Raw genomic sequence first — 15,849 nt, 5'->3', positions numbered from 1 at the left:
TCCATACTAATATTATAAATGCGAAAGTAACTCTGTCTGTCTGTCTGTCTGTCTGTCTGTCTGTTACGCTTTCACGTCTAAACCGCTGAACCGATTTTGATGAAATTTGGTACAGAGATAGAATAGACCTTGGGAAAGAACATAGGCTACCTTTTATCGCGAAAAAGAGGCTTTAAGGGGTTAAAATAGGGGATGAAAGTTTAAATTTTAGAAGTTCGTCGCTGTCAAAGATAAAACTATGAAACTTGGCATTTAGGCACTTAATAAGAAATCCATACTATATACTATATATACTATATCCATACTAATATTATAAATGCGAAAGTAACTCTGTCTGTCTGTCTGTCTGTCTGTCTGTCTGTTACGCTTTCACGCAAAAACCGCTGATCGATTTGGATGAAATTTGGTACAGAGATAGAATAGACCATGGGAAAGAAATAGGGCTATCTTTTATCGCGAAAAAAGGCTTTAAGGGGTTGAAATAGGGGGTGAAAGTTTATATGGTGGAAGTTCGTCGCTGTCGGAAATAAAACCATGAAACTTGGCATTTAGGCACTTAATAAGAAATAAGTCGGTATGTGTTTTAGCTTTTTTGAAAATTCGACCTGTGAGGGGAAGAAATAGGGGATGAAAGCTCATATGGAAGGTCGATAATAATCGATGTTTCTTTATGAAACTTGGTATTTGGGCACGTTTTAAGAGATAATAATTGTTCGAGCGTTTTTTTAAATTCTTCCTGTTTGGGGGTGAAATAGGGGATGAAAGTTTATATATGTAAGATCGTCATTTTCGAAGATAAATCGATGGTTCTTTATGAAACTTGGCATTTGGGCGCGTGATAAGAGATAAATATATATATTTTCGCACATTTTTTAAATTCTTCCTGTGGGGGTGAAATAGGGGGAGAAATTTATATGAAGGTCGACATTGTAGAAGATAAATCGATGGTTCTTTATGAAATTGGATTTGGGCACTTTGAAAAATAAATAGATGTTGTTCAGGGTTTTGAAAATTTTACCTGCGAGGGGATGAAATAGGATGAAAAATTATATGGAACGTCGTCATTATCACAGATAAATCGATGAATCTTTGTGTTTAGGTATTCGATAAGAAAAAAAAAACGGTTAAAATCGACTCGAACTCGCGCATCAAGGGTTCCGTGCATAGGTATTTATGAATATCAAGTGTTAGCAGAGCCAAGCTCATAAGCAAAATGTACGCAATGTGGGGTCATTTTACATGGCTTATTAACATAGACAGTCAGGCATGAAAATTATGATTTTTAGATTTTTCTTACTTATTTTGCTATAAAGGGAATAAAATTTGCTATAAGAGCTTCCTTTATACAAAATTTCAAGTTTCTAGGACAGCCGGAAGTACCCTATAACTTTTTTTGAGTTTAGGGTTTTAATTTCAACTCGATAAATACTCCGCACGTTTACGGGATAAAGGGTCTTGACAGACAGACGTACGGACGGACAGCAAAGTCATCCTATAAGTTCCATTTTTTTTGAGGTACGGAACCCTAAAAAACATTTGTTCCGGCTCTTTTCAAATTTCGACATTTTTCATACCTACAAATTCAAACAATTTACTATAGTATTTATCGTAAATATGTGTAGCAATGCTTACTAAGAATGCCGTCTTAATTATAATCCTACCCATCTAACTTACAATAAAGGACGTAAGATTTCAAGAGCTCACTATGAAGAATTAGTCCTTTTGTGTTGGCAGGGTAGAATACTTATATTTTACCAAAGAATGGAAAAACAAAAAAAAATAGTTTAGATATAAAGCAATGTATTAAAATAGGTTATTTTCAGTAAACGTAGAAGTTTTTATGTGCTATTATTGGCAGAATAGGTACCATAAATAAATTAAATACTTCCAAAGTTACTATTCCACGCGGACGAAGTCGCGGGCAAAAGCTAGTAATATTATAAATGCGAAAGTAACTCTGTCTGTCTGTCTGTCTGTCTGTCTGTCTGTTACGCTTTCACATCTAAACCGCTGAACCAATTTTGATGAAATTTGGTACAGAGATAGAATAGACCTTGGGAAAGAACATAGGCTACCTTTTATCGCGAAAAAGAGGCTTTAAGGGGTTAAAATAGGGGATGAAAGTTTAAATTTTAGAAGTTCGTCGCTGTCAAAGATAAAACTATGAAACTGGCATTTAGGCACTTAATAAGAAATCCATACTATATACTATATATTACTATATTACTATATACTATTACTATATAATATTATAAATGCGAAAGTAACTGTCTGTCTGTCTGTCTGTCTGTCTGTCTGTCTGTTACGCTTTCACGTCTAAACCGCTGAACCGATTTTGATGAAATTTGGTACAGAGATAGAATAGACCTTGGAAAGAACATAGGCTACCTTTTATCGCGAAAAAGAGGCTTTAAGGGGTTAAATAGAGGATGAAAGTTTATATGGTAGAAGTTCGTCGCTGTCAAAGATAAAACATGAAACTTGGCATTTAGGCACTTAATAAGAAATAAGTCTATATTTGTTTGAGCTTTTTTGACAATTCGACCTGTGAGGGATGAAATAAGGGATAAAGTTTATGTGGAAGGTCGTCATTATCGAAGATAAATCGATGAATCTTTATTAAACTTTGCCATTCCGGCACATGAAAGAGATAAATAGATATTTGTTCGCACGTTTTTTAAAATTATTCGTGTGAGGGGGTGAAATAGGGGATGAATGTTTATATGGAAGATCGTCATTGTCGAAGATAAATCTATGGTTCTTTATGAAACTTGGCATTTGGGTACGTGATAAGAGATAAACAGATATTATAACGCGCGTTTTAAAATTCTTCCTGTGAGGGGGTGAAACAGGGGATGAAACTTTATATGGAAGATCGTCATTGTCGAAGATAATTCGACAGTTTTTTATGAAACTTGGCATTGGGCTACTTATAAGAAATAAAAAGATATTTGTTCAAGCGTTTTTGAAAATTTTACCTGCGAGGAATGTTAGCAGAGGGATGATGCAGTGTTAGTAGAGCCTTCTAAGCTCATAGGCAAAATGTACTCAATGTGGGTCATTTTAGATGGCGTATTCACATAGACAGTCAGACATGAAAAATTATGATTTTCAGATTTTTCTTATTAATTGTGCTATAAGAGCTACCTTTATGCAAAATTCCAAGTTTCTAGGACAGCCGGAAGTACCTATAACTTTTCTGTTAAGGCAATTGGTTTGGAAACACCTTTTAAATGACTGTAGCTTTTGATTGCCTTGACTTAGAGATTTGATAGACGGACGGTAATCCTATAAGAGTTCCATTTTTTCCTTTTTAGGTACGGAACCCTAAAAAACATTTGCTCCGGCGCTTTTCAAATTTCAACCTATTTACTTGAAAATATGGGGATGAAAGTTCTTAAGGAATTCCAAAGAAATTACTATTATATAAGTATATTTATCGGAAATATGTGTAGCTATGCTTAGTAAAAATGCCGTCTTAATTATAATCCTACCCTCCTAACTTACAATAAAGGACGTAAGGTGGTGAAGAGTTCACTATGAAGAATTAGTCCTTTTGTGTTGGCAGGGTAGAATACACGTCGTATTGCTAAATTGTAGCTACCCGCAAAATATTTATGTTTTACCAAAGAACATCGGGTGGATGGATGGATGGAAGAACAAAAAAAATAGTTTATATTTATAGCAATGTATTAAAATAGGTTATTTTCGGTAAACCGTAGAAGTTTCTATGTACTATTATTGGCAGAATAGGTATCCTAAATAAATTAAATACTTCCCAAAATTACTATTCCACGCGGACGAAGTCGCGGGCAAAAGCTAGTGTTTAATAAGTGATTCAATGCATACATTATCTTGTCAGTGATGTTTTAATTCCTCCGGCGGTATGCTATTTATCTTGTGTTCCGCGCGACTTTACGTTTATAGTTAGCTATAAAATGAGGATTCAGCCGTTATCGCAGTCAAAGAAACAGTCGGTGTTTATCGACAGTAAATACCACTTAACAGACTAAAATACTGAATACTAAACATCGCAATTTTAATGATGCACTCAGTATTTGTCTATACTTAAGTCGTTGATTGTTGATAGAATTAAAGTATCGAGCCGAGCGACAAGGATTCCCAGATGTATTTAGTGTAGTGTATGTGGATGATTGTCGGGTGTTAACTGACGCGTGCAGCGAGCGCGGGTCGCTGCCCGTCTTATCAGGCTTCCGGCCCAGCATCTGCTGTATTCAGAGCTCATCTAGCCACCGACGGAATTGAGCCATTAAACCGCTGCCGTGTGTGGCGCGCAGGATGTCGCCGTTTGATGATCCGCCCCTACAACTAATACAACCCGTCTCAGACATTGGCTCGCTAGTCTTAATTATGTTTCTTTGCATGCTGTGATTGTCAGAGACAAATACCACCGTGACCGTAACCGGCCGCCGGATGTTTGCAGCCCACCGCTGCTTTATCGCTGTTTGTTCACCTTCACATTAAGCGGTAATTACCCTTTTTGTTGCTCCGTTGCGTATTGTTCCATAATACCAATATATATAGATACCAATTTATTGTTTTGGAAACTCTCTCTCTCTTAAAAATGCTGCGCCCTTCCGGGTTTCATAATGTTAGTGTTAGTGCTGTACTGTACTTTTGACATGTGAATTGCATTTGAATAAATAAATAAATAAATAATAAATCATAAAACTTTGACAAACATTGCAATGAAAATGCGTCAAACATTAATTAGTAGATGGGAATGTTTCCTCAACTCGCGTTTAACGACGAGTTAGTTGAGTTATTCATGGTTATTTTCAATCAATTCTAGCGACGTTGCGTTGCGTTGCGTATAACCACTTGGTAACCCTGAATCGAAACAATCTACAAATATTTTACACTACGCTCAGCTCAGCGGAAACGCATAATGGCGTTCTCTACTGCTCGTCTATTTATAGCTCCTGTTTTTGGTCGCGTTCCCTTTTGCTGTTAAACACCTGTGAAAATATTCGGTAGCCAAAATACAGCGTAAAGTTTAGTGTCCAGAAGGGCGCCGTGTGCACGAAGCGTGAACTCTTCAATGGCAGTTAATTGGCGTGCTGATTGATAATAGCCCCCTACATTGTATTGTTTTGTTTGTTTTCAGTCGTGTAATTTATTATGATTATGATGTTATATTATTTTTATTATATGTATAAGTTATGTTACAGACACACACAATGTGAATGTAAAGTGATGTATGAATAGAAAATGTTGGAATGTGTTTTGAATTCAATACAATTATAAGTTTATTGAAATTTCACCTAATTTACCTAAAATCCAGTAAATTCCACTGAAATTTGAGGAAATTTCATAGTGTATACCAGGCTCCCATAGGCCAGCTGTAGTGCGTGTTGTGACAAGAATCGTTTCACTCGCGACGTCGGCGATAAGATATCGACTGTAGTTAACACAGATGCGGCGCGACGTCACGATAAGGCCGCCCGCCCCCGCCCCGCGCACTTCCCCCCGCCCTCCGACGCCGTCACTGATAACAATGACTGCTCGCCACTCATGCTCGCCTAGTACTTTTTCAGGAGCTGCGTAAAGGAAAGCGTTTTTCAGCGCGTCCGTCAGTGTAAAATTCGCGCTGTAACGTCATAGTTGTAACATCTTTTTCGTGGTTTGAAGAGTTGGTTTTAGATTGGTTTTATCGATGTTCTTATCATGTGAACTTCTTATTTTGTTGACATCGTTTTCTCTCTCAACGAGGATGATGTGTCGGCGTTTTAACTACTTAAATATTTTCACTATCGAGTCGTTTACTTCAACTTCATGAATTGACGCGTCCGCGACAGCGGGCGCAGTGTTCATTAGTCGGTGACACATATTACCACACGCTGAGTTAATGAACGCACATGTTCGTGGTTGAACTGCATTAACGACTGAGTTCGCTGCTGTAAGGGCCCGCGAGTTTTTTGAGAAGAGCCGAGTGCTGAGCTGACCTAATTACATTGAGTTAGAACAGGTCAGTGGCTTCGGTGCACGCGCACGTAACTGCGGTTGGTTCGTTTTTTACGATGTAACGTAATCAAATTAAAAAGGATTCGTCTACTGTTTTTAGAGACGAGGTTATAACTAGACTGCAGGTCAAAAAGTTTCTACAGAACATCGTTCACTTATGCAACATAAAATATTCTATCTTGTTGATCAAATAGAAAAATCTAAACAAACAGTTCTGCTTGGTAAACAACTAAACAACGGCCGGCTAGTACGCTATCGTGTCGATCTCTGGTCGAATGTACGAGTATACCTACCTACGGCAACTAGGCTAGAGCGTAAAAAAACAATGTAAACCAAGCGTCTGATTGCTGTTATTCAAATGGACTGATAGCGCAATTTCTTAATGATGTTTTAAAGATGACTGAAGTTGAAAAGTTTGTCTAACAGCAATAGAGCCATGGGTGGTATTGGGTACCTAAACTATAGATAGCAAGTCGAAGGGCTTAGGCCGGGCCGGATCTGGGTCGCACCTGCATTGCGGTGCCTCCGCTCCTACTTGACCCCTTTCGTGATCGGTGCACTGCGTTCTGCATTTTTCGGGAATCTGTGACGTCATGACTGACGGACGAAGGGCGAGTCTGACTGAACAAGGCCAAGGATTGTCTTGAATTAAAACGTTTCGTTTCTCGTGCGCTCTAAATATCTAATTTCTTACCGCTTTCGTTTCTGCCTATATGTCAGCCAAATAAGTGGTTTATCAATTTTTAAACAAGTTCTTATCAAATGCATATGTCGCTAAAGTCGAACTTTCAAGTTGACAGACACGTCTATTGGCATTATTGTTTTATGACATGCAAACGATTATCAACTTTAGGGTGGTAGACCACATATTTGGCTGATGGTACATACCTATAAGTCCCACTGCAGATCACGGACCTCGTCTTAGAATGAGAGTGCTTCAATTGCAGAGGCCCATTGCAAATTGAAAACTTCAAACACTATTTCGATGGCAGCAAAGTAAAAGAAGACATCTACAAAATAGCTATTTTACAGGAGAGCGTATTTAGTAAAAAATAATGACTTATTTGAGATTAATGGACTGATTACCATGAAATTTTCTATGATGCATTAAAATAATGTTCTTTGGTGATTGTTCAACAGATTTTATTTCTGTAACATTATTTTAATGAAAAATTGTAGATGTCTTTTTTTACTTTGAAAGAGCTTAAACGTAGAGGAAGACATCTGCCTGATATCCGTTTATGCGTTGTAATGAAACAACTTAGGTTAAGCATTTTAATTAATTTGCTGTCTAAAGAAAAAAAACAAACAAGTGTATCAAACCAATGTTAAGTAATATATTTATTTGTTTAAATATTTTAAGAAAAAACAAATAATTTCCTCATAGAAATTAGAAATAAAAAATTTGTAGATTGAGACATATGCAAAAAGTATGACGTATAAACGGACAAGTGGCATGTGACTTTATTGACGTCACAAGCATCCTGTCAAAGCTCCGAAGTAAAAGCGGATAAATTCAAATGTCCGTTTCTACTGCGATGTTTTTTCAAAAGCTAGTGTAGATGTTTTCTTTTACGTGCCAAATTTTCTTCATTATTTTGAAATTTGAAATATTTTTTTAACAGACTTATAGATATGGTTGAAATAAGTTATTTTTTGTAAAAAAAGCATTTTTGAAAAAATGTAGATGTCCGTATCTACTTTGCTGCCATCGATTTGATTTCTTTGCAAGTGTGTGGTTTCCTCGCGTTGTTTTCTTTTACCGTAATGCTCATGTAAATAAATTTCGAAAAACTCAATAGTGCAAACCTCAAGGCTACAACAATCTTAAATACTTATTTTTCTCATCTTCCTTTCACGATTCAAATTCGTTCAAATAAGTTAATATTCTTAAATAATTACAAATTGTGATCGGAGCAGGTTTTTTTTTTAATCATCTGGATGGCAAACGAGCAAGTGGGTCTCCTGATGATAAGAGATCACCACCTACCATAGACACCTGCAACACCAGGGGGATTGCAGATGCGTTGCCAACCTAGAGGCCTAAGATGGGATACCTCAAGTGCCAGTAATTGCTTTAATGTCCATACACCTAGTGAATGGCAAAAACAGATATTTCGACAGAACCATTTTTGCAACTTCGATAGGCAAACAACGATATAAAAACAAGAATAGGCATTTGAGTTAGAATTCCAAAAAAATATGTTGTCGCCTTTAGTTTGTTTCAATAAGAAATGTACATGTAGGTTACCGAGTTACTCTCCGTCTAAAATATGTCCACCAAAACATAACGGCTTTATAGATACCGTAAAGTATTCCGCGCTCATTGTGCCGCATGCCGTGCTGCGGAGTACCTAAACTATTCATCCAGCGCCAGCCGAGGGGAGCTGAGGTCGAATCAATTGCGCTAACCTGACTGGTACTGGGGAACTCATTCTTACTGCATTGGCACTGTTGGGATTGACTGAGGGAGCGATATTGTCGCACGTGGCCATCGCAGCGAGACTAGGGCTTCGATTGACTTCATTGGCTATGGGTTAATTGATTTGATTACTGTATGTGGAACACCTATTATGAGTTTTGTGGATTTTATTGGTTCCTTCGCCAGAACATTAATGGAATTACTAAGATTTTCGCTAAAGTTTACTTTCAAGCTAAGAAATAAGGAACTTGTAAGGGGAGCAAAGGTTAGTTCCATTGTTTTCAAGATGTTGCGACTAGATACATCTTTATCATAATTGTTTTGTTAAACAACATTCATTTGGGCAAATATAGGTCAAAGATTAGCGAGCTGATTGGATTTATTTACTCAATAATTTAGAAAAGATTTACCTCATTTGCACAGAGGAGCAAATCACAACAATAAATGGAATGAACTACTATCGCAGCAGCGATAACCTTATAACACCTACAATAATGTTTTGTTATCACGCAACACAACAAAAGTATGGAAATAACTTCTGTCTTTTTTATCACTGTGTCCATTGGTTTATTATTTTCCTGGTTTGATAGTACGAGTATATCGCTAATATTTAAAATTTGTTGGCGGTTTCAACATGATAATTTTCCTTCCACAATCGTCGCTACTTTTTCGCCTCTCCTTATCAATGAGCGCACATTTTTTTAATGGGTTTAATTAGATTACACTAGATGATATTCACCAATGGAAACTAATGCTTTTTGAGTCACGTCGTCTATTTGTCACCATCGCATGTTTTCTCTGAACTTTTGAAAACCTATAACGTAATTATATGTACTTCCAAACCTTTCGTCAGCTCTAGTGGTCTCTAGTGTCGCGCTTCGCTAATGCCCGGTGTGTAGGCGCAGGCACGGGGAGCGACCGATGACAAATCGTTTGTTTAGCTGCTCCAGCTGGACGCAAATGCTCTTCCCAACATAACTCAAGGGTTCCACATCTATGTATCTTATGACGAAAATAATGTAGGTCACAGAAAATAATAGACGGAGACGTTCGCTTTCGTTTCGATTGTTATAAATGTTTGTTCATAAGTCTATTTTCAGTTTTGTTAACTGTTTTGCAATTCCCTTCCTGCTTTTATCACAGAATCTCAGCTCCGTGGTAACTTACTCAAGTCATGAAAAGAAGCGTTTTGCTGCCTGCTAGACTTTAACATTGCCGAAAAGCTACAAAGCTTTCTTCTATTCGTATGTCTTTTGCGATACATCATTTATTACTATTAACTTCCATCATCGATTAGTGCAATTCACAAATAAGTTTTAAACTCCTAACATCAGTCGCAACTTCGCAAGTCTTCGACATAAGCACGCTTTCTTGTTGCAACACCATTGTCGTGATGTATGGCGCCAATAAATCCATAGTTCAGCAGCCGCGCAATTGGGTCGTGTACTTGCACAACTCCGGCGCAGTTTATTTACAGCCACTCGTCCACCCCGCAGGGTGCTGTTTGTGAAAAATAAACAAACTGCACACTCAGACAGGCGGGTCGTCTCGGCGCAGTTTGCTTCGTTGTTGTAAGGTAAAGCAATCCGTTACTGCAAATGGGTCATTGGTTCTAAAATGACGCGTAGAACTGCAAGCGCTTTAAGACTCATCAAATGATCTCGGTCATTGGAGCATATGTCGTTCTATCGAACTAGTTTAGCCGTCTTCAAGCAACTTCGACCACCTTTCTTCTCTGAGAAAGCGGTGTTTAAATCTTCCGTAGCTGCATGTTAAAGCCCATTTTCAAGTTAATGTATGCATCAGCAACGCGGTGAGTCATCTGCGTTTATAACGTGCTTATTGGAAGCCGATTGATTTTTAGTGGTATGCTGCTGGCTGTAGGATACGTTTTCCTCTGTTGATATGCTGCAAATGTTTGCAAGTAGAGCCCGGTTCGAGACCAGTTTGGTCAGTGCGAAAGTACTGGAGGTCCTTGGAAATGGGTTTTGCTTGGTCTAGCCAACGCCTACGGGCTGACGCTAAATATTATTTCACGTTTATAAGGTGTTGTAATGAAAATTTGAATTTAAATTGTAGAAGAAAAATACAACAGTTTTGCGTTTGCGACAGCATCAATGTTATGCGTGTGTTGAGGAAAATTTAATAATGTCAATATCTGTAGGTAGATAAGCTTTTCAAAACCGTCAATGTTTATGTTGTTTATCAATAATAAAGAAAGAAAGAAAGAAAGAAAGAAAATGCGTTTATTGCCAACAATTAGGTAGGTATATAATGCATATTACACAAGAAGGGTACCTACTCTAAAAATTAAGTTAACTTACTAACTATATGCGGGTTCTATAAAAGTTCGTGAGACCTGCTTTCTAATGATGGGGTTAATGAACTTTTATAAAAATCCCGCCTTAACCTAAAAGTATCCCCGCATGCTACTCGACCCATTAAAACAAACATTAATAACATTTTGTTATTTTCCACACGTATAGTGAAAAGGCATACCTACTCGTAATTGTGTATATTTTTACCTTCGATCTAGCCACATGTAATATTATTTTTCACTTCAATGATATCGCTAATATCGGTGAGGCGACGCAGGATGGAAAAAATATGAAGGGAAGCGGAAAACGGGACCAACGGCCCGTGAGATGCGATCATGACAATATTTCATAAACGAAATGCCAGTGCAAAAATAAATATAAAAAAGGTAAAAAGATTTCCCGTACCGGGAATCGAACCCGAGCCTCCTGGGTGAAAGCCAGGTATCCTAGCCACTAGACCATACGGGAGTTGTGATTGAGGTCGAAACAAACTATGTGAAGGTTACTTTAACACGAGACGAGGATTATGATGCGTAATTTATTTATTGAATCAGATAATTGAGTGCAGTTGTATAAATAACGTATTATTCAACAATAAAATTGAGTTTCGTAAAGTATACTCTTATCCAATGAAGGTCACCGATACGTAATTAAATTCTTTGTTTAGCTATTAATCTCTATAAACGGTTATCAACAAATCCATTGTATGATTGTTTTTTTGGAGTCTTTTTGTATTTTTTATTTCAACTCCAAATTTGTTATTTTTACGGGTATCCCGTGAAACCATATCGAAAATACAAACTGAGACATGGATGCACAGAAAAACCAGAAAAAGAGACCAGCATTGGGAATCGAACCCAGGTCCTCAGCAATCCGTGCTGCGTGCTTTAACCCCTACACCACTCAAACACAAACTCACTACAAAATTCGTGTCTAGATTCCTGTCCAGCAGTGGTGTAGGGGTTAAAGCACGCAGCACGGATTGCTGAAAACCTGGGTTCAATTCCCAGTGCTGGTCTCTTTTTCTGGTTTTCTGTGCATCCATGTCTCAGTTTGTATTTTCGAAATCCATTGTTTCCATACCTAATATTGGTTAAGTTAAACAATTTACAACTAACTTCTTCAATTTTTTAAGACTACTTGACCTGTAAAATATACGGATGTGTCACTTCGAAAATACCTTTCGAAAATGGTAAAATAGAAATACACGGTGTTGCTACAAAGTACAGCTGAAATCAGTTTTTTTGACTAACTAGTTGACGAGAATAAATAGAGCTTTAATTTTCTACTACCAACTTTACTGTTATTTCGTTTTCAACGGAATTATTCACCATTTTCCAATGATATTTTTAGAGTTGATTTCAAAAATGGGTCATGAAGAAGGGTTACGGTGTAGCCATGAAGCCCGCTTTCATCAGGTAAGTTTATGACTGTTCGAACAAAAATGTAATGAACGAACCACAAGTATGGGTACATACCTATCCCCCACGCAGTTTTGGCGAGGGCACCAGCCACCCCTTGGGGAATGCGGGCCGCGGCGGCCTGACACGGTTCCGCACTGTTATTGACATTTCCCTCACTGACATACTTTGCGCTCCATTGTTGCGCACGTCTTTTTTTGTTTGGATGTTTCTCGTAAACAAGATTCTTTGTTGATCAAATAAAGTAGCTCGAATAGAGTTCCGTTCAGCTGATAGTTTTTACGGAGATACACACACACACACACACACACACATGCTCGCGGAAGGTAGGTAAGATTTTTCCAATTTATGCATCAACCAAGGCCTTTTCAAATTAACAGCTCATTTCATTACGCAGCAAGAGACTAGATGTGTTTGAAAAAATTCGTCGTCTGGGATTTCCTATGCGTTGACCGCACGCGTCTCGCCATGCTGTGTCATTGCCATATAGCACGGCAATTAGAATTCGTCAGCCACTTGCAGTCCCGTTAGTTACTATGACGATAACGTGTTACGTAAATGGTCTTTGGGTCGCTTCAGGAAAATTTGGCTTTACCATTCCGATCACCTTCCCGTCACCCGTGTTATGCCTATTAGGTACTTGTCCCACTGCCGGCTAGAAAGCGATTAGCTATCTACTTGCTACTATTTTCTCGCTCAAGAAACGAGCAATAGATATACATAGGGTTGCCAGGCGTCCGGATAAAGCCGGACGTAGTTAGGCTTTTTCAATGCTTGTCCGGCCAAATTAAACGGTGTCCGGCCTATCCGGCTTTTGATAGGCTTTATACAACTGACCATAGTGACTATAAGTTCATAAAAATAAAAATGATAATAATTAACCGTAGACATTACTTACAATTTTTTGTCATATAGGTTAGGTATACTAAGACACAACAAAAGTAACTCGGTCTGCAGACCGACAGACAGACAGATCTGTCTGTCGGTCTGCCTGCCTGTGACTTCTTCACGCTTTATAACTCTGGGAAGTACATACAGCTACCAATTATAATGATGGGGAGTCCGGCCTTTTTGCCCAAAAGTCCGGCCAAACTGGCTGGTCTGTCCGGCTATTACGTTTGGTGACCTGGCAACGCTAATATACATATATAGATCCTGCCTGTGTTAGTATACGTAAATTTGGTATGTGGAGGTTTTCGGGGATGACAAATCTATATAGCTTGGTCTTATTTCAGGGAAAACGCTTTACCGAGTTTTAGCCCGAGCAAAGCTCGGTCGCCCAGATACTAGTATAGCTAATTGCTGACTGTTCACACTTCCGGCAAGATCTCTATACACCAGTTTGTCGTAGGGAAAAGCTATCAAAACTCAAATACAAGATAGATAATAGATACGTACCTAACCTACTCGTAGTTTTAGTAGCCGTTCGCCCCGTTTTGCAAGACCATAAATAGCGCAGGGGCTTTTTTTGCACATTTGGTAGTTGAACAGCAATATAATTATTTAACTTGAGCCAGCGACCTTCGCTCGCTCCCCTTCGAATTCACTTAAAGTTCACGACGGTGATCTAACGGCCAATTTGACCAGTAACACCAGTAATGACTCAGGTAGCTCGTTAAACTGATGCATGGTCCGGGAATTCGGTGCCGTGCATACAAAAACCTGTTTCCAGATCGTTTCTATTGTTCTATTCTAAAAGGATTGTTCTTATCGATGGACTGTGGTAAAACACAGAAATGATAGTTGGTTATATTTTCTTAGACCAGTGTTAATTATTGTCCAAAGGCCGATTCTTGTATTTATTATTGTATCGATTGTTCGTCAAAAAACCCAAGACACTAGAATGTTGATAATACGAAAATACTAGTGCTCTGTAGAATGTAGAAAGACAGTATTGTACAAATTAATAAGGTTTTAGTTTCTTTTGGGAATGAGCTTTATAATTTCAAATTGAATTCAGTTGAGATGTTATAATCGCTATATCTGGCTTTAAAGAACCAAAAAACCTTTCCGTCTGCGCGGTCGGATGACCCATCTTGATCCGCGTCATAAATTTAAATTGGATTCGAATCCTTCATAATTGAATTCGGGATGAGGCAGACTATTATTTTGTCTCGCCTCACTATAGCATAGCCAAATGCCAGTTGTAATTGTCCGACGTTGAAAACTTAACAGACTAATGAATTTGAATCTATCATGACGAAGCAAGAAATCGGACAGTTGTCGACGCTCGGATCCCCTAAGTGGTGTTAATTAACGTGGTCAGAGTAGAATACTTTCGCCGCAAAGCTCGTGTGGATAGAAAAGTTCCCAGTGAGCGGATTTGTGGAAAGTTCCGCGGGAAAGTGAGCCCGCTTTGGGCTGGTAATTAAATTAAACACGCCTTTCTAGCAGCATTGTGTGGACGCAAACATTTGACGATAGAAGGTCTCGAAGATTTAGTAGTACGTCAGCCCTTTTGGGATTCCCATTTGCTCTTATTCATACTGCTTATTTAAATGATATTTAAAAATGACTCGGGTATAGTAGTTTTTGAGTGTTATTTCCTGTTTGGAACCTCAATGTATGTCACCAATTGATTGAAACTTTTCAGGAATTCAAAAGCGTTCCTGATACAAAATAGTTCCCTGTAAAAATATTATAGTTGAGGCAAAGTTGTGGTCGATCAATTGATGGTCGAGGCGAGAGGTGTTAAATATTTAACGGCGAACTAACGACCTGCGGTACATGGAGTTTTAAATAAAGCACACCCTGAAGGGTAAACGTCCCTCAGAGCCATTGAGTCGCGAGAAGGGTCCTGGCCTGGCGTTCCCTTTTGGACGTGCCAATCTGAATAGTTGTTTTACTTGTTACTGCCAAGGACACTACATCCTTTTCAAATAATTTTGCATGTTTACATTTTCAACTCAATACAGAATACGTTTCCTGTATGTGGCGGACGGACGTTGCGGTTTGCGGTTAGTGACGATAAATAATTTGGCTACTTGATGTAAATTAAGTTGTGAACTCCTTCCTCCTTCCTTCCTCCTTCCTCGTTTCCTTCCTATCCTTTTTTTGCAATGAAACGGGCTTAGGGAAAAAAACAAAATAATAAAAGTTTGAAACTGTTAGAACAGCGACCATGCCAATGGCACAAATATCTTGAAACTTCGCTATTGTTATTGTCAGTGCAATCTTGCTAGCCCTTCTGCCGCTTGCTGAAGTGTAAAAGTACATGAAACAAGAACCGATCTGTTCATGTTACAGTAACGACGGGGGTGTCGCCCCGGGAGCAACATCTGGCTCTGTTTGCAAGCAAATAGAAACGTGTTCCAGACATTTATTTACGTGTACTAGTGGATATGATGTTGGTTTCGTTTTAGAATTTGTTTTATTTAGTACTGAGAGTACTGAAACTTGTCAAATCTTTAATGCAGTAATGTTATATGGGATCTTGATGATTAAATCCTTCAATTGTAATTGCAGCTTCGGAAGAACTAATGATACTGTTAATGTATGGCATTACAGACTTTTAAGGGCAACACACACAGAGAGCGGGCGCGGGTCGGGTCGTGTCCGCCGCGGGAGCCGCGCGGTTCGTTTGTATTCACAAGAGGCGCGGGTCGGACCCGCGACGGGCCCGCGGCGGCTATCAATGTTGCCAGTTTAGTGACTTTATCCCTAGAAGTGACGGCTTTTGCTTAAATCTTAGCGACCAAAAAAA

At 38.5% G+C, this 15,849-nt stretch overlaps 1 protein-coding gene and 1 non-coding gene across 2 annotated transcripts in view; one reads left to right on the top strand and one right to left on the bottom strand.

Moving 5' to 3' along the window:
* Positions 1 to 15,849, top strand: part of LOC141440825 (uncharacterized) — a 972,542-nt gene that overhangs the window by 219,105 nt on the left and 737,588 nt on the right. The window lies entirely within an intron of this gene.
* Positions 11,122 to 11,193, bottom strand: TRNAE-UUC (transfer RNA glutamic acid (anticodon UUC)). Its single transcript has one exon. It is a non-coding gene; the product is annotated as a tRNA-Glu (tRNA).

The sequence above is a fragment of the Choristoneura fumiferana genome, chromosome 23, assembly GCF_025370935.1.
Source record: "Choristoneura fumiferana chromosome 23, NRCan_CFum_1, whole genome shotgun sequence".
In the NCBI taxonomy this organism is placed as follows: domain Eukaryota; kingdom Metazoa; phylum Arthropoda; class Insecta; order Lepidoptera; family Tortricidae; genus Choristoneura; species Choristoneura fumiferana.
This window is presented reverse-complemented; position numbering and strand designations above follow the sequence as displayed.